This window comes from Topomyia yanbarensis, chromosome 2 (assembly GCF_030247195.1).
Source record: "Topomyia yanbarensis strain Yona2022 chromosome 2, ASM3024719v1, whole genome shotgun sequence".
NCBI classification, from domain to species: Eukaryota; Metazoa; Arthropoda; class Insecta; order Diptera; family Culicidae; genus Topomyia; species Topomyia yanbarensis.
In genome coordinates, this window is record NC_080671.1 from 412548798 (window position 1) to 412568266 (window position 19469).

General features: G+C 39.0%; 1 long non-coding RNA gene across 1 annotated transcript; it reads left to right on the forward strand.

Moving 5' to 3' along the window:
• The first annotated feature begins 4607 nt into the window (after positions 1-4607).
• On the forward strand, positions 4608-5233 carry LOC131681837 (uncharacterized). The gene is made up of 2 exons (XR_009303988.1): positions 4608-4940; positions 5000-5233. It is a non-coding gene; the product is annotated as an uncharacterized LOC131681837 (long non-coding RNA).
• Positions 5234-19469: the final 14236 nt, after the last annotated feature.

Here is a 19469-nt window from a genome sequence, read left to right on the forward strand (position 1 = left end):
TTTATATGTTTTATATTTATATGTTTTTATATAAACTATTGTACAAACTTAAAGCACACTCTGAAGATCATAAGAGAACCTAGGGGAGATGGCCCATCAATGGATGAACTATGTCAATGCCTAAGCAATTAACTAAAGCTTACTTATACATAAAGATAGGAAATCCCATAGAAAATGGGACAAATATATGCGATCATGGGCAGTACATGTCCTCTAATTGTATTTTTATGAAAGGCAGTTGAATTCCACAACTAAGAAAAATCCGTACATGTGAGTTGAGCCTCTATTTTTTCAAAAAAATATTCCAAGGGAGAGAGCCGCACACGAAAGCATTGCTGCCGGTCGTGGCATATATGAACCGAATTCATTGTCGTTGTTTGTGATTAAAAATATTAAAGAGAAGCAGAACCGCTCTGCTGACTGTACTAGGGGCAGTATTTTTTGCACACAGGCTGCCGTACAGTGCTGGGAGCCGTACAGTGCTGTAGCGAATAACAGCAGCATCGTAATGTAATGAGAATGTAGGGAAAAAATATTACAGCCGTAGAAAAGGTAGACATTTCGCATCCTTGGTTGCGATAGTATTCTTATAGGGGTGCTGCATACACACACACACACACACACACACACACACACACACTCTAAGCATCTGTTGGGAACACATTGCATGTTGACAATCTATGTAGTGAGATGAAAGTTCGATCAAAATAATATTCTTCTCGAGGACGAGGACAATTTATCATAGATTGAATTGAAAAATGACTTACATAGTCATGCACTTAGAAAATAGGCTACTCCTACTATTACTACTATACCGGCAAGGCTGGCTGTATTGACCCAATAGTTAAAATTCACGTTTTATGCGAAAAATAGCCAAAACTATACCTTTCGGTGTTGGAAAGTTCAGTTTAACTTAGTACTGCAATGCATATGCAAAAATATACATGAAAGGTTTTTTTTCCACTTAGATGTGCACTTAAAAACTGGCTTTACTATTACAACTATGCCGATATGGCAGGCTGCCTTGACGCAATAGTTGTAATTCACGTTTATATGCGAAATAATAGCCAAAACAATACCGTTTGATACAAAGTACAGAAAGTACAGTTTAATTCCCTATTAGAAAGTATATGTAAAATATACATGATCGGTTTTATTTTCATTTAGTTATACAGTAATAGTTGTAGCGAAATAGTTAGCGCGCTACCGTTATTATGGAGTACGCAAAGAAAAGACATCTATATGCAGTTTTATAAGTAATGCTAGAAATATTAAATTTATAAATTGATATACTTTTCTTAAAGTTATTTACATGATCTAAAACAACAAATTTCCATTACTATAACAACTATACCTACTATCATAACTATTGGGTCAGCTGTCCTAATAAACCAATAATCAATTGTTCTATTTGGCTGCAAAACTTCTCTGTTGGAATATGGCAAGGTTTCCAAGGAAATAGAGATATGTAGACTAAAAATTGTAGCTTTTCTTGAAAACAGAATCGATTAAGTATAGAGCAAAATTCTTTTCTATTGCTACACATAAGCTTTTCGATTTAAAAAATCATGCTTTTCGTTTTGTTGAGTTTTCCAGTTTTGGAATGCGAATAACTTTCATTGTACCTACTGAAAGAAATCGCTAGATTTTTGCTCTATCTAATCGGAAATAACAACAACAATTTTCTATTAAACTCCGTAATATGTACAAATACTATGAATAACGAAAATAATGGATTGTGTGAAAGTAGTAATTAACTGCACCAAGATTGGTCCGTGCTGTTGGACCGGCGCGCGGACATATAGCGGTAGCAACGCCTTATTTGATATTTACGAAAGGTGGTTATAATAAGAGACCATCCAAGTAACAATTGAAGTTTTATAGCATGCTACAAGTGCAATCTAAGTTTTATGAGTGGCTGTAAAACCTCAATTGTTACTAGGGCATAAATAAATGAAGTAGCTTTTTCGGAAATTTTCGACCCCTCCCCCTTTGTAGGATTTCGTCACAAAATTGGAATCTGCTCCTTAAAAATAATACAGCTTTTGCCATGCCCCCTCCCTCCGCTTCCGGAAGAAAAAAACTACTTTTTTGTATATTTCTTTTAAATACACATTCTTGCAAATTCGTTGATCACTGCTTTCATCAAAATTTACATTCGGGCCGTAAATTGTGCATAGAAATCAAAAATTTTGAGGGTAAAACTGAATGTGATATTCATTGTACTGTTCAGATATGTGCGACGGTAGGGACTTCGTGACAGCGTGTACCATCGCGAAGGGCTCGAGCATTTGTATGTTGACGTGTTTAATCGCATGTGCTAATGTGTATGTAACATCGCGTGTATAAATTATATTTTATAACCGTGTTCCTTTCGCATATTCGCGTGTGTTCTTGCAAGATCGCACGCGGACCGTGAATCTAATACTTAATTTTTGGTGTACGGCTCAGATGCTAGCAGAAAGTGAGATCTCCCATATCACTAGAGTTCCCGGTCACATCGCCATGGAACGTGTTGTCTAGTGGATATGAGCATTATTTTTTGATTGGTCCTACTGAATGTATGGACATAAGTTGCTGGGACAGAGAGTAATGGTATCCGGACGTTACCGATTCATGATCGCGCGAACACGGACGTTTGTAGGTTCGCGTTTGAGACAGTGCTTGACACTTCGTAAGTGCTAAAACGTGCACCTTATTACTGGGGTGTTATCAAGTTTGTGTGAACGCGGGCGTAGGTGTGCGTTGTTGATCGCGAAGAGCTTAAGCGTTCGTATGTTAACGTGTTTGTCACGTGCGCTCGCGTGCATGTGACTTCGCATGTACAAAACTGGATTTTGGAACCGTGTGGCCATACATAGATTCGCGTGCGCTCCTGGATAGTCATTCTGATATTTAATTTTCGGTGTACAATTCACATTCTGACAGGGAGTGAGTATCCCATATCACTAGAGTTCCCGGTGATGTCGCCATGGAATGTATTGTCTAGTGGATATGAGAGCTTTCCAAGAATAGAAACTTCCGGAAGTGACCGATTCATGATTATGCAAGTGTGGGAGTTTTTAGGTTCACGTTTGAGACCACGTTTGAAAATTAATAAGCGCTGAGACGTTCACCTTATCACCAAGATGTTATGTTTGCGAGATCGCGGGAATAGGTGCCGTGGATGGTCGCGATGGGATCAAGCATTTGTATGTTAACGTGTTTGTTACGTGTATGTGCCATCGCGTGTATAATTGTGATGTTATAACCACGTTGCCTGTATTCTTGAATGATCGCGCACGAACCGTGAATATGAGCCTAATTTTTAGTGTATAGTACAGATGGTAGAAGAGAGTCAATTTCCCCATAGAGTTCCAGGTCGTGTCTAGTGAGTATGGGCGTCACTTTTTTGATTGGTTCAACTGAAGGCATTAGTCTAGACTTTTAAGACCGAGGTTAGACTTCCGGACGTGACTGTAATTAGTCTTGAGGATGAAAGTTAGATTTTTTACAGAACTTCAGAAATAGATGAATAATTCTGGAAAAAACTGCATTCAATCCTATGTTATTCAAATGAATATATCTTTTTAATTATGATTCCGATTGGGGTCACACTAGTTTCATTTGAAAGGTTATTCGACGGATATGCCATTCGATTTAATCGATACAAGCCTTTCGTTTCGCTCAGACATAAAGAACGAATAATAAATCGTGCATTCAATTGAAATTATAATGGTCGAAGTGGCTGTACTTTTTTTGAAACAGTTCGAAAATATCGCTAGTGGTTAATGATTATCAAAAATTAGTATACTTTCCGAAAATGAATGTCTTGTTTTGTGTTTTTCTGCCTCGAGGTATGAAAAAATGTGATTTTTGATAATATGTCTGAAGGAGACGTTGTGTTTGATTACCCAGGTTTCGTAATATAATTTATAAATATCTCTCAGCATTATCAACAATTGAAAAAAAAAAAAATTCTGCTGAAAATTCTCTACATAATTTTTTTAAATGAATTTTCAGATAACGAAAAATTAAAATCAAATATGAATTTAGCGCCACAAAATTACGCTAATGTAAAGCTTTCATCAAATTCGGGCCATTTTTGAGGTTTTGTCCGACTTTTGTATGGAAGGTGAGCACTGTGCAGTGCTTACCGAGGTTAATCGTATTGTCGAACAAGGCCTTCTCAATCATTTGACTCTGATCTCTGTGAAAGTGAAAACCTTCAAAACACCTCGATTAGCTAATTAGATTGTGTTGGTTTATCAGCGCAGATTCGGAATATTTATTAACGGGATTATTTACCATCACGCATATTTTCTGAAGATGTAGCCATAGAGTGTTAATTACATGAAGTTCTTCTTAGTGTTGCGGTTGTATGACGGAGAATTCCATTAGTCATGGGGAATCACTCATACTCAAAACATATTTCCCTCAACATGTTGTTTTGATGGTTGTCGACGATCAATCCATACTGCCGAAAATATTTAGGGCAATTTTGTACCTTTCCATTAGCGGTGATAAACAGATTTCAGTATTGTTACCGTCACGCTTCACCCACGCGTGTGCCGAATAAATAACTCCTGTCTCTTCAACGCATATTTCAGTTCACCTGTAATGCAGCAGCTGATTCCACGTTTCTGACATCAGAAGTCTGTACCGCTACTGGCGTACGTTTACCGCATTACACGTCTGACCATCTGCTTCTTCAGGATGCAATATTGACAGACGAGATAAGGAGCTCATCTTGTTAATATTCTCACGCCCGTTGATGAGGTATAAATAGTGCACCGATCGCTAATTGTCGTATTCAGTGCCGTCTGGAGATTTAATCAGCACGATGCCTAAACTAATAGTGGTGGTAGCTCTCGCGCTTTTCTGCTTCGGAGCAAGCTTATCGGCTTCCGCCGGGGAGGGAACCCCTTGTGGAGCCAAGTGTCCATCTGGTTTCAAAATAAGTAAGTTTGGCCGTGTAATAGTTTGGTACATGATATTATAAAATGGTTTTACTTTTTAGCATCGTGTCCGCCCAACGAAGTGTTCAAATGCTGTGCGGGATGCGTGCAGCCGACCTGCGGACAAAGAGATACCAACCACATCCAGTGTTTCCGTTGCCCAGATGAGTGTATCTGCAAGCCCGGTTATATTCGACTGGATGACCAGAAGCCTTGTGTACCGCTGGAACAATGTCCCTGATAGGAACGAAACTGTTTTGTACATTCCGATAAAATAAAATTGAATCGTAATTGAATAGTTGTTTCTAATCTTCTGTGCAAGTTCATATGTTCATATGTTCGGAGCCTGCGCACAGTAGGTAGCGTGGTAATAAGGAACAAAAAGCTTCGTTCGCCATCTGTTGTCGACTGGCTTCCCGCTGTAGTTCGTGTGGATCCAAAGCACGCAGTGTAGCTTTTATGCACTGCCGTGATGCCAAATTTATAGACATGTCACTGTTTAACATACTTTTGTATTCCGCAGAAATGTAAATACATTATTGATATTTGAACGAACATTTAAAATAAAATTGATTATTGTTGCAATGACATGGTTAACTCTAGAAACAAGTAACAGTTATTATTATTGAAATTTTCACAAAGCCAATTGTTTGGTGAAAACCTATATTCCCATGGCTTTAAAACTAAAACGAAAATCGTTTACTAGTTGGTGTGATGAAACAATTTATGCATCTCAAAATATCCCTAAAGGTGTTCAAATGTTACTTTAGTGTAAATTAAATACTATCAGAGCAATGTTTTTTTTAAGAGGCACCTAAACTTGTTGGATTTCTTATAAAATGGAACGCATGAAAGGTATAGTTTACATGTCCTCAGCATATTTGTTCAAAATGTATTGTTCTACCACTTAATTGAAAATAGTATATAGTTCTATCTTGAACCATTATATCTTGCAAAAATTAGAACCACCACCATAGCTAGTCGTCTATGTAGAGCTGTAACGAAAACCGAATTTTAATAATTTACACATGTTCAAAAGGTTTAAGCATCGCTTAAATAGAATATATTTCTTTTTCGAGAGTTGTCCTACTGGAGCTGTAGAGCTAGGGTCTCGGAAGGGCACCTCGCCAGAATCACTCACAACAATTGCAGACGAGATGGGAATTGTTGCCCACTAAATTTATTTTTTATTTGATTAAATTTCATCCGACCTAATATGAACTACATGAATTGGTTGGATTGGGAAAAGCCCGTTCAAGGATTAGCAGCTATCCTCAAATGCTCGCAAGCAGTGCGGATCAGTAAACTCCTAGGCGATTCTTATAATGAAACCGAGTTTTCTGTTTGTCTGTGCTATGATGTGCGAATAGTGATCTCTAAAAGACAAGGTGTTAAGTCTGACCGGACGAAGTAACAATTGATTGACTTCGAGAAAAACGCGTTTAAAGTTTGAATCGTAGCATTCGTGACATGATGATTGGAAAATACTTTTTGTTACATATTTCAAATTGGTAAAAGTCGAATAAAGCAGAAGTAATTCTGAATCCAATGCTATCATTTTTTGATGTTTTGCGACTTAGTCCGGTCGGACTTATCACCGACCAATTGAAATCGCCAATTCTCTCTCGAGTGAATCTCCATTTATTGTGTAATCCCATAAAATTGGGGTTTTCTTATGTTTGAAAGAAATCACAGAGCATTTGGATACACTGAAAGTTAACAACTTACGACTGCACCAATTACAGAAGGCATCTAGTTGTTTTTGCAGCTCTATACAGTCGGCTATGGATCGAATAATGCTTCGGGTCGTCAGCGTAGACAAGTTTACAACCCGTCTGGATAACAAAGCAGACGTCATTAAAAAATAGAATGACCAACAAAGGCCCGAGATTGCTCCCTTGTGGCATTCCCGAATGATCGGTAAAGCTATATGACTCACTGTTTCCTAATTTCACGGAGTGGGGCCGCTTTCTTAAATATGATTTGAGCCATTCAATGAAATTTGGTGATGCTTCCAGTCGCTCAATCTTTGCTAGCAGCAGTAAATGATCGACATACATACTTAACTAAAAGATATTTGTACATACACTGATAGGGCATTTTCTCAGCTTTCCAATGAAATCTTGTAAATAACGATATAAAGCATATTTTTTTAGATTAGAGTCTTTTAAGCACTTGCAAGTCGGTTACAGGAAAAGTATAGTAATGAAATTACAAAGAAATGAGAAGAGATAGGAATATGACGTCCAAGAACAAATCATGAATCGTCCAAAAACCCAACTTTTGGATAATGGATATTGCTATAATCATACTTCATTATTTCGAGAAAATTAGCGAAAACCTCCTCAAAAACACTAACTTTTAACTACTTTACAGTTAAAAGGTAATTAAAACTAATTACTTAAAAGATATGAGAACACCATTTAATAGGAAATTTTCTCACCATTCAAATGGAACTGAAACATTTAAAATACAAAGTATACTTTTAAAATTAGAGGTATTTTAAGACAAATAAGTTTTTTACACAAAAAGTTCAATAACTCTGTAACGGTTGAGATTTGATGGTATGTGTAGAACAATTTTTTTCTCCAAATATGGCAGTCTATCACCCCCCCGAGAGATTCTTAACCATGAACCAAACACCCTGTATAACACTAGTTTACAAAATAAAAATAAAAATCTGAACTTCACTATTCGAACACCATTTCTAATGTAAAATTGCGTGCTGAATCCGAAAATGAGGTCCAAACAATTTACAGTAGAACAGTTTTCGAGTTACAGTCAAAAAATGATTAAAATTAAAAGTACGTTCAGTAAAATCCAAATATCTTCGGTTGTAGTGCATCGATATGAAATATTATTATGTTGAATTAAAGGTAATTAAATTCACTTTCAATCGTTAGAATATTTTGTTTTAAAACGACTTATGGTTCTGACGTCATTTATCAATATTTTCGGCAAGGTAAAGCAATCCTAAAAATTATATTTTATGGAAAATTAAAGCCTGCTAATAACCAATGAAAATAAGCACTTGTTAGTTTGAATCTGATGTAAATTGCGAAAGTTATTCATTTTTTTGTAAAATGCTAATTTTTGTGTTTCTCTGGGTCAACTTATTGCACCGTCTCGATTCCATTTTTTTCTAGGGCTTGTTTAATAATATATAAGAGACTTTCTGTCAGAATTTTGTTAAACAAGTAAATGGAAGAATTTTGAAAGAATTTAGTGTGTGGTAATATTCAAACTCGTTTATCCAAATGATTTAAGACTTCTGATAACAATAATTTCAGGCTCAACGAAATTATAAATCATCGAATGATTGCTATGCAATACTGCTTGTAATATTTACAAGTGTATTACATAAAATAACACTCTTATGATACAAAATTTGAAACGCTAGCTACTCAATTGGGTTTTGTACAATGTTAATACAAACTTTACGAATCCGTAGATATATGTGATACAACATACGTCAACTATTATAAAATTAATAATTTGTAAAACTTTTGATTTGTGTTCTTTCCTAGAACATCTAGCAGTTCGTGTTTTGAAACTATGTAGGACATCGAACAAGACTTATTTAAGATTTAAAATCTCAAAATCTGAACTTAACAATGATGTGTAGAACGTAGAATGTGTTGTAATTGCACTTAGATGTTTTACGCAATATATTGTAGTATGTTGAAGTTTTGTGACCCAGTACCGTAAAATCGGTACATCATAGACGCCAATATGAATCCAATATAATTTCAAATTATAAACTTCTAGAGTTTTAATAACGTAAAATAAATTGTTAGGATGTAGAACAAAACGTGACGAAGTGGGTGGATAAGTCATCATTCGTGAAGCTAGTGTCCGAATTTAGCATTTTGCAGTCACAAGCTTCCGATGTGTGTATCAAGGCATTGTAGAGCGTGCAGTTTACAATGTGTTTTGTACATATACGATTCTATACATGTAAATATTATGCGTATTTTTTAATGCCGAATTTTTTATGACATTACTCCACTGAGGCTGAAATTATTGTTACTTAAGTCCTTAATCATTTGGATAAACGAGTTCGAAAATTACCCCACATTAAATTCTTTCAAAATTCTTCCATTTACTTGTTTAACAGAATTCTGACAGAGAGTCCCTCATATATTATTAAACAAGCCTAGAAAAAATTGGAATCGAGACGGTTCAATAAGTTGACCCAGAGAAACACAAAAATTACCATTTTACAAAAAAATTGAATAACTTTCGCAATTTTCATCGGATTTAAACTAACAAGTGCTTATTTTCATTGGTTATTAGCAAGCTTTAGTTTTCCATAAAAATATAATTTTTGGGATTGCTTTATCTTGCCGAAAATATTGACCACACGCTCATTTTTCTTTAAAAAACGACGAAAAATTAAGAAAAAGTTCAATAGATTCATAAATAACGTTAGAACCAGCAGTCGCACTAAACAAAATGTTCTAACGATCGAAAGTGCATTCAGTTACCTTCAATTCAACATAATAATACTTCATGTCGATGCACTACAACCGAAGATATTTTGATTTTACTGAACGTACTTTTAATTTTAAAGGTAAAATTCACTTCATTTTTTCACTGTAACTCGAAAACTGTTGTACTGTAAATTTTTTGGACCTCATTTTCGGATTCAGAACACGATTTTACATTGAAAATTACCACTAGCTTATTTAGTTAAGAAATGCTGTAAACTAGTGTAATCGTATGCCGCTTTCAGGTCGGTATACACTGTGTCTACTTGTGTACCCTTTTCGTTATTTTTAATGCAATGTGAGGTGAACTGAGTTAAGTGTGTAGTTGTAGATCTATGAGGAAAAAATCCGTGCTGCTCGGTTGAGATGTATGACCTCGTTTTGCTAAGGAGAACATGTCCTACTGGGATCTCGAACAATTTGGAACCCGCACAAAGCGACGTCATGCCTCTGTAGTTTGCTACATTTTGCTCATCGCATTTTATGAAAACTGGGAACATAACTGATATTTTTCAACACTCAGGAAGCTTTGCTTGCGATAGCGATAGGTTGAAGATAATTTGAAGAGGAGCAGAGTGCACTTGCACATCTTTTTATAACAATAGTAGGAATTCCGTCTGGACTCGCTGATGCCGAGGACTTCAACTGTTGTATGCCAGCGTCCTCAGAAAAACTGATGTTTCGTAGATTCATGACGTCACAGGGAACATTGCGAAGGCCACATTCGACCTGTTTGGAGTAGGCCGAAACAGTTTTGAATACACTTGAGAAGTGATTTGCGAATTAGTTGCAGATGCTGCTTGGTGTGCTTGATGATTCATATGAAAAGAACATGGTAGAAGGAATCCAATTTTCCATAGCTTCCCATTCACGAAAGACCAGAAACGTTTAGGGTTCCGCTTAAGATCAGTTTGTTTCCTAGCACATGCCTGGAGTAGAGGTAACAGTTATACAACTTGTATTTTTTGCTTCAGAACTTCCACTTTAACATGGAGTCCCATCGATTGGTATAATGCCGGTGTGAAGTGGCTCTTAAACGCTTTAGTTCACGTAATCGTCGATTAGACCATGGTGGTTTCGGTCGTGATCGAGACGGGGAACATACACACCAAAAAGCTGTTTCAAAACAGAAGAAAATCTTTCTACTACAACGTCAACATCAGCTGCATGATTCAGAAGAGACACCCAGTCGATTGTCTGGAGTGTTGTGCAAAAGTCCAGTAAAGTTGGCTTTTGAAAAATCGAACTCTCTGTCTTAGGTATAATCGTCAAATACTATTCGTTGTGGGCAGGAATAAGTAATTAGAAGAGGAGGGTGATGGCAATCAATTTCAACCAATGGCTCGTATGCTTCCGAGACATTGCAGTTCAATGAAGCTTCCTCATTCACGAACACAAGATCCAGGGTACGGTTTCGATGGTTTGTTACCGCAGACATTTTCAGCATATTCAGCAAAGACATCCCGTCAAGTAAGGTAGCGCAAGATCTCGAGAAGACTGATTCGCAAGGGTCGGGAATAGTATAGCCTGAATGAGTGTTTCTCCAAAGAAGTCCAGGTTGGTTGTAGTCTCCAAAAAGAAAATGAGTCGATGGATGACCAAGAGAATACGTGATGTTAAGCGCAGATTCTAGTATCATAAGTACTTATGTTCACCCAAAGTTGTTCTAGATCGCAGCTCCTGCCCAGCTTTTGTTGATTAGAAACAGCGATGAGTACACCCCCACCACGTTTTTTCCTTGCACTGGTTGGGTCTCGGTCGTTGCGATAAACCGTATACCTTGGGCCGAACAGCTGAAGCGAGTTGATTTCATCATTCAACCAGGTCCCTGTTAAAACAACAACGTCATGTTCAACATCCGAAACCCTGATGAAGAACTCATCGATTTATGTGCGCAGTCCTCTAACATTCTGATAATATATTTGAAGCTGATGATGTGGGCCTTCTGATGGCTCGATATCAAGTGAACGGATGATAGCTGTATTAGCATCGACCTGCAAGGGGGGTTGGTTTTCATTGACGACAGCATCCGAATGCCATACTTCGGAGGAACCTATACACTCTTTGTAATTACCTGATAAAACAGGAACGTGTACTGTATGTTCTCCGGGCTGGCAAGTTGGCAGAAGACAAGCGGTATCGTTTCCATCACGAGTATTGTGTTCGTCGAGTGAACGAGTAGAGTAGATAGTATCAAGGTTTTCTACTGGACTATCAATCTATGGCTTGCAGCAATAGATTCGGCGATTAACTATAAATAGTAACATCTCTGTTGGTGCGTAGTATCACATATGGCTTCGGGAGGACATATACCCTCATTAGGGTTACCTGATGAAACAGTAGAAGTACCAGCGTAGTTTGCTAATTGATTATGAAGTTGGCAACTGATTTGATTAGCGTGAGCGGTTGACTCGAGCAGATTGTTTCCATTAGATGAAATGAACTTTGAGAGTGCATAGTATCTTCATTAGCTTCGGGGGAACATATATCCTCCTTGGCTGTACCTGGCTGTGGTTGCTAGATTTTGTAGTCAATCCTAAGTTTGGATTTCCTCAGTCGTTTCTGATGCAGCGAGCATTCAGCGCTCCATGAAGAATGATTAACATCCAAATGTTCAGCTTCAGTCAGTTTTTGTTGTGACACTTCGGCAGTTTACGCACATCTCGCTGGACTTTCATTAAGGAATTGAACGTCAAAGAATCCAATTCTATCAACACCTTTTTCGTATTATTTCTTTGTTTTGAAGATTTTAACACACGGATGACTTTAAGTTCAGCTGTCTCGGGCAGATTGTTTTGCAGCTTTATTTTTTCTATTATCTCACTTTCAGCAATTTCATCGCAAATTCCGACAATCTTCGGCTTCAAGGGCTTAAGTTTTTCAATTTCGTATTTTCCAGTAAACATGGTTTTAGCATCGTGAGTCAACACTGCTTTAGGCCAATTGCAGCAGGTCGTAATTCTGATTGTGATATTGGGTCTAGTGCGGGCGTAGGGACTTTACTATCGCGTGGGAATAGGCGTTTATTTGTGTGCGCTTGAGATCGCGTTATAGTGTTATAGCATTCACTGAATTATCGGGGTGTTTTTGTGTTTGCGCCAACTTGGGCATAGTTGTGCGTGGATGATCAAGATCATGACGTTCGTCTTTGTGTATCATCGCGAAAGCCGCGGGCGTTTGTAAGTTAAGGTGTTCGATCGCGTGGGCGTTTTCAGGTTGCGTGGTCGTTTGTATGTCGCGTGTGCTAGCGTGTATGTAACTTCGCGTGCATAAATTCGATTTTATAATTTGGTTTGTTGGAATTGGCTCATTAGTAGTCATCTTGTGCTTTTCTCGTTTAGACGTGCTCGACTTTTTCATTACTTGCGTGAAATTTGTTAAAAAAACTTGCGCGCTGGCGAGTTTTTCAATCGGTTCCACGATGGATGGTGGTCGATTCTGCTGCGGTCAACATGCTAAAACGCTCTCTGAGAGACAAAATAGCTTTTCAATATTCTGAAAAAAAATTCTCGAATAGCAAATTTTTCGGACTGAAGGATGACGATGCCGATAATCTACTGACAAACTTGAACCAAAGCAGAACAATAGCAAGCTATTGCGGCGGAGTGGAAGATGAAAATCCCGCTCATCTTCGTTCACAGAGATCTGACAGACAGCAATCTCATAGTAGCATACTGTCCTACGCAAGCCAATGCCAGTGATGCAACATCGGTTTCACTTCGAAGAAGCATCATCATCAAGCTAACTCGACGGCAGGTTCAATCATCATCGAATGCGACCTCAATGCCACACATCAAGTCTCGAATAATACTCGTAGCAATCTAAACAGCACTATATGTAGCGACGACGCAGGTGACGGCCACTACACGATCCTGATCCCTGAAGGTCCCACCCCTGACTATAGTGAGTAAATCTGTCTTCTCTAAAAACCGATTTCAACCGTATGACCAAAACCATCCAAGATCCACAGTCTCTCAGGTTATGATAAGCCATTCTTAAAATTAACGAAAATCTTTAAAGTCAACCCAATCCTCAATCTACCGTTGCTTTCCTCAGAGAACAATGATTTTGAACATCGACTGATAACTCCTGATGAGAAGGCTTCCGAGTTAGGTCGGCCCTTCGTCGGCTCACATAATCTGGGTAAAACATTACTAGTCCGCACTATGCTACAGTTAGTTAACATGCAAACATTGGATTCATAAGGACTTTTAGGAGGAAACGGAAATAACAACTGTCAGCCTGCATCAAAACCTCGAAAAACATGAAAGCCCCGGGTTTCGATATCATTTTCAACTTAGAAATCAAGCACTAAAAGTTAGTTATTTAATATTCTTACTTTTTTCTTCATTCAGTGCTCCCGACTTAAAGGGCGAACACGAAATTATTGCGACACATTCAACAGGGCATAACTTTTTTACCATTGGGTAAAAATCAACCAAATTTTGCACACTTTCTCATTAATGTGTATTGTTTACATGCTGTCAAACTCGAAGTCGTGTTTTTCGATTCAACGAAAATGGAGGTGAACCAACGCGAGTCGAGAGAACAAATTCTTTCCAAACACCTGGAATTTCCTGACCTGTCGCACCGGCAGTTGGGAAAAATGTTGAACATTCACCATTCAACCGTCTCCAGAGTGTTGAAGCGGTTTCAGGAGCGGATCCCAACATCTCAAGCCGTGATTTGGCTAAAAAGATCGGCATGTCGCAGAGCTACGTCCAGAATGCAAAGAAGAGAGCTGAACTACATACATACAAGTTACAGAACCTCCCAAACCGCGATGAGCGGCAACAATCGACGGCTAAAACTCGGGAACGGAAGCTCTACGAGAAGACGCTGACAAAATATGGCTGCTGTGTGATGGACGACGAAACGTATATAAAAGCCGATTTTAACCAAATTCCGGGGTTGGAGTTTTTCGCCGGCAAGAATGTCGAAGTTCGCCTTCAAATAACTCATTTGGCAGGGCATCTGCTCTTGCGGACTGAGGAGTGAGCCTTTCGTGACAAAGAGCACAGTAAATGGCGAGATCTACAAATCTGAGTGCCTCGAGAAGCGCCTTTTGCCGTTCTTGCTGCAGCACGACGAAGCTCCGCTATTTTGGCCAGATTTGGCATCATGCCACTATTCTAAAAGTGTCCTGGTGTTGTATGAGGCCAATTCTGTCCATTTTGTTCCAAAGAACATGAATCCGCCAAACTGTCTGGAACTGCGCCCGGTGGAGCGGTACTGGGCAATGATGAAGCGGGAACTTCGGAAGAGCAAGAAGACAGTCAAAGACGAGAAGGACATATTAAGAAAATGGAAAAAAACTGAGAAACTGGTACCGGATGACACTGTAAAGACTTTGATGGAGGGCATCAAGCGAAAATGCGTTCAATTTTACACTCAAGGCTCCATCGATTAACTTTTCTTTCGATTTTTGAAGTAAATATATGTATAAAACTACCCTAAAATTTTGGTTTGATTTTAAACATTATACGAAAATTGGCCATGACATTTTCGGTTTCGCAATAATTTCGTGTTCGCCCTTTAGCTACTTCCTCTCGTTTTGGAAGTCAGCCAGGGTAATGCTCAGGAAAACGGGGAAGGATTCTTCCTCTCCCAAAAGTTATCGTCTCTTCAGCCTTTTCTCAGGGTTATCCAAACTCTTCGAAAAAGTTATTTACCACTGTATTCTCATACTTTTCTAGAAAAATAATGTATTGCTAATGGAAAAGTTTAGATTTCAACGTCGATCCATCACTCACCAACTTATCCCACTTACCAATATCTTCTAAACGAACCAATCTGTCTCCAAAATCTTTGCCATATCTCCGCTCGGCCCTCGATAACGTCTGGCACGATGGCCTAGTGTACCAGCTTCAACGATACAATTTTCCCATCTTCCTGGTGTAGGACATTTCACGTCTCACTGAATGGAGCCGTTTGCGTTGCGCCGGATATTTCCGCTGGTGTTCCGCAGGGATGCATATTAGGTTCACTTCTGTTTAGCCTAATTACCTCGGATATACTCCTTCTCCCTGAAAATGAAATTTGTCGATGATACCGATATCGTCTACAACGGTAGAGTTATTAAATCGCTTACACCCAAGCTTCAACGAAAAAAGCGAATGTTAAAGTAATCACAGTTGAAGGCTTTGTATCAACACAGTAAATACTTATTCCCCACTCAAAACCTCCCAGACTTGCTCCGGCTGAGGATTGTTCTGTCCTAGAATCCACTAGAAAAGTATAGAGAGTAAACATTTTGCACTCCCTGTACAAACTTATGGCATATTCGTTTATGACAGTGCACTACACCGGTGTAGTCGGTGCTACACTCATTCAAACTTGGGTGTAATCAGTCTATCTCTTTCTTTGCCCTACACCGGTGTAGCACCAAGAAAAAACGAAAACGCCATTAATTGTGACAATACTGGTTAGAATAAAAAACTACTGCGGGGTGCACATAATTTTTTTTTCGTGAAATTTGCATAAATTTGTATTTTGTTTTGGAAATCTGTATTCTTTATCAGGTCTGTATTTAAATCTACAACTATTTAGAATACCGATAAATCTGTATAAATGGCACAAGAGAATTAGGTTCTTTACTGACACAGTTAACCTCACTTTTCTTGACAGTTCGCTTGTACTGTTTACATGGACTTAGAAACATTTGTGGACGACTAGATTCGCTAGACGCAAATCGTAAAAACCTTTCCATGTCCATGAGAAAGTCCATGTAAACAGTACAAGCGAACTGTCAAAAATGAACACGTAGTTCATTTGTGACGTCATCGTAAAGTATTCAATTGAATACAAACAAACAATACAAGTGAACTGTCAAGAAAAGTGAGGTTAACTGTGTCTGTAAAGAACCTAATAGTTGACGCTGCCCTCCAAAATTCTAAATCCAGCCTACTGTGCATTGTAACCTAGAAATCCTAATTTTCAATGTCAATTTTCATTGCCGATTTTCCGAAGATTTGAAATCTACAGACGTGAACGTTGTTCCCCAGTACCGATGCCACGGCGCAATCCAACGGATGAGGTAAATCGATTACCTTCACTGCTGCTCTTACTCTCGCACAGGCAGCATCATCTTTTCACACCCCACCCATCCCGGTGAAAAGGCAAAGCAGTTAACGAAGTGAGATTCTATTCATAAACGTTCCTAATAAAACCGGTTCTACTAAGATAATTATTATCTTTAATTAGATTCGTTTAGCATAAAATTAACTTTCTTTTGTGATGAAGGTGCCGTTTAGAGGCACGCTGGCTGTTGCTGTTCTGAGCCGAGCCACAACCTAGGCATATATCAGATATGCTGTTCCTGTTAGAAGGTAGTGCTACTTCGTCTGAGTTCCTGATGCGGGCAGTGCTTCTCTATAACGGTACCTACTTGGTGGTGTAAGCGTAGCAGTGCAGCACAAACGTTCTTACTAGGAAAGTGGGATGCTCGCGGGAACTTCCGCTGTTGCGTTTTTAAGGGCGGTATTCATTATGTTAGTTTAATATGTGGAACCTTCACACATTAGTACTACAGCAATGAAAAATATTTAGCCTTGTGGTAGAAAAAAATACTGTATGTGTCCGTAACTCCGTATCTTGGAAACAGAGTACATCTACGAGGGTAATATTGTGCACTACTCCTACGAGTTGCGAATATAGTAGACACGAGCCTCTCAAATCTGTTTTATAGTAGCATCATGGTTTGAGCCAAACTGCATTGCACAGATAGCTGCACAGGCCTTCTATACGACTATCCGTTTCGGATTGCTCTTCCTGCTAATGGATCAGGACAAAGACCGGTCGTTCGTTTTTAAAATAGATCCAATGCGCTAGCATCCAGTTCAGCGTTCAAGCGAAGGTGGGACTCTGTTAATGCGGCACTTCACCGTCCTGATGGGCTGTAAAGTTTTGACTGCAGGTTCGTATTACAACTAGAATGCCGGCCAAAGGCAATAAGTGTGTGTATATGTGTATGTGCGATAGAATCCTGAGGGCCGCTGTTGGACAGCTTGCTTCATATGACGTCTGCCTGGGGTATAGTATCGTTTAGATTCTTCGGCGATAATGCCTCCCGGAACGGGTTGCTGGAAAATTTTACAGTGAGTGTGCTCTAAAACGCTCTGGGAAATAGGTTAGATTATCTTTACCGTGCTTCTATTTAGCGAATGTGTGAACAGTGTGTAATCGTTTACCGGACGCAAACAAGATATGCGTTGGGTTTTAATGATCGTTTAATTTTCTAGGAGCTTTAACGATATGGAAACATATGAATTGATTTGTTGGGTTACTGCTGGTGAAACAGCTATGAATTAAGTACCAATATTTCTGTTGTTTGCATCGAAAATGTGCAAAGCTTATCTGACTGTTATCATGACATTTTATGAACATCAATGACCTCGTTATAGTTCTAATCATATTCTTACAGATGTGCAGAAATTGATAGCTCCAAATATACCTTATAAATTCAATTCGGCTCAATTAATTGAGTTCAAAAACATCTGTATGTGGAGGTTTTGGTCTCATCGGTTTCTCGCAGATGCCTGAACCGATTTTAACAAACTTAGTTTCAAATGAAACGTTCTATGGCCCCATTGCCGACACGACTTCCGGTTCCGGAGTTACGGTTAATAAATGCGGTCACATGATTTATAAAAAGTTAAAATCTCATACGTCCCTGCTTACATTTTCAGGTCTGGGTTACTGATGGCCAACCGAAGTCTCTTTGGCCACATTGACCACAATAGGCGCTTTCAGAAGCCCAGAACAATGTTTTCAACTTCGGCGTGTAGTATGGAAGAATTGTGCTACGGACTAGGTAATCCCTATTCCATAGTGCCATGCTATGATTCAATAGTATTCTCTATCGCGAACGAAACTTGTGCAGTATTAAACAACCAAAGACAACGGTCACGATACTCATTGTGCTTTCTGCTTTTGCCCGAGGCAGTTCGAATTAGTTTAATTCTTGCCGTGGTGATCTGTCGAGATGAGTAAGTCGCAGAAGTAAGAAATGGCGCCCCGGTCACAGGCGCTGGCTATTAAATTCCGACCTTTTCGCGTGTGCTCGAGCATTCGTCATGTAAAACATATGCTAAAGGTGAAAATGGAGGATAGGCTTACGAAAGTCACCTTTATCGAATTTTACCATGTTAGGCATTAAATCCTAACGACGTTAAAAAAATAGGCCCAGGTGAAACCATTTATTTTGCAAAATAACTTAAAATTTGTGGTTTAGTGTGACAACGCTATAATGAAGATACTCATATAACGGGTTTTCAATGAACAATGAGAATGATTTCAATACCCGTCTGTAATTAAAGTAAAGATCGTAATTTTTTTTCTCTCCAAGAGATTTGCTCTCTGGCCTCCCTAGAAAGGGGTTTGACTGTTTCTTTTCGCTCGGGTGTTCAATCGAAGATGGTATCGAAACAGCAAGCACTCCGCGAGAGTGTTGTACGGTTTTACGAAACGCATGGCCATCGTGGAAAAAAGTTTACGGTAGACCACTTTTGAGACGAAAACGTGCCCGTGAGTACAGTTTAACGCGGATTCTGGCATTCCTGAGCATGGAGCAGAAGGCCGGTAGCCGCCGTCTGGCGAAGATTATAACGAAGAAGAAGGAAGTGTTGATAAAGCTGTCCGACAACAAGGATGGAACGAGTTTGCGTGACACCGGCTGCAAATATCACTGCTCCCATACCTTGATTCACCGAAGCCTCAAGATGGAGGACATCATCTGTCGGAAGCAGACTCGGTCCTCCGAGTACACGAACCAGCCGATAGCGATCGTGAAATCGCAGTGCCGGTGGATGAAGAAGAACTACCGCGAGACGTCGTTCGTGCTGGACAACTAAAGTTACTTTCCGCTCTAGAAGACCCACATTCCAGGAAATGACAGCTACTATTACAGCGAAAAGTCGGCCACATTCCTCGAAGTAAAATATGAGTTTAAGCATAAATTTGAAAGAAAAAAAAGTTATGCTGTACATCGCCATATCGGACAGAGGGATTTCAAAGCCGCCGTTCAAGCCGATCGGTGTGGCCA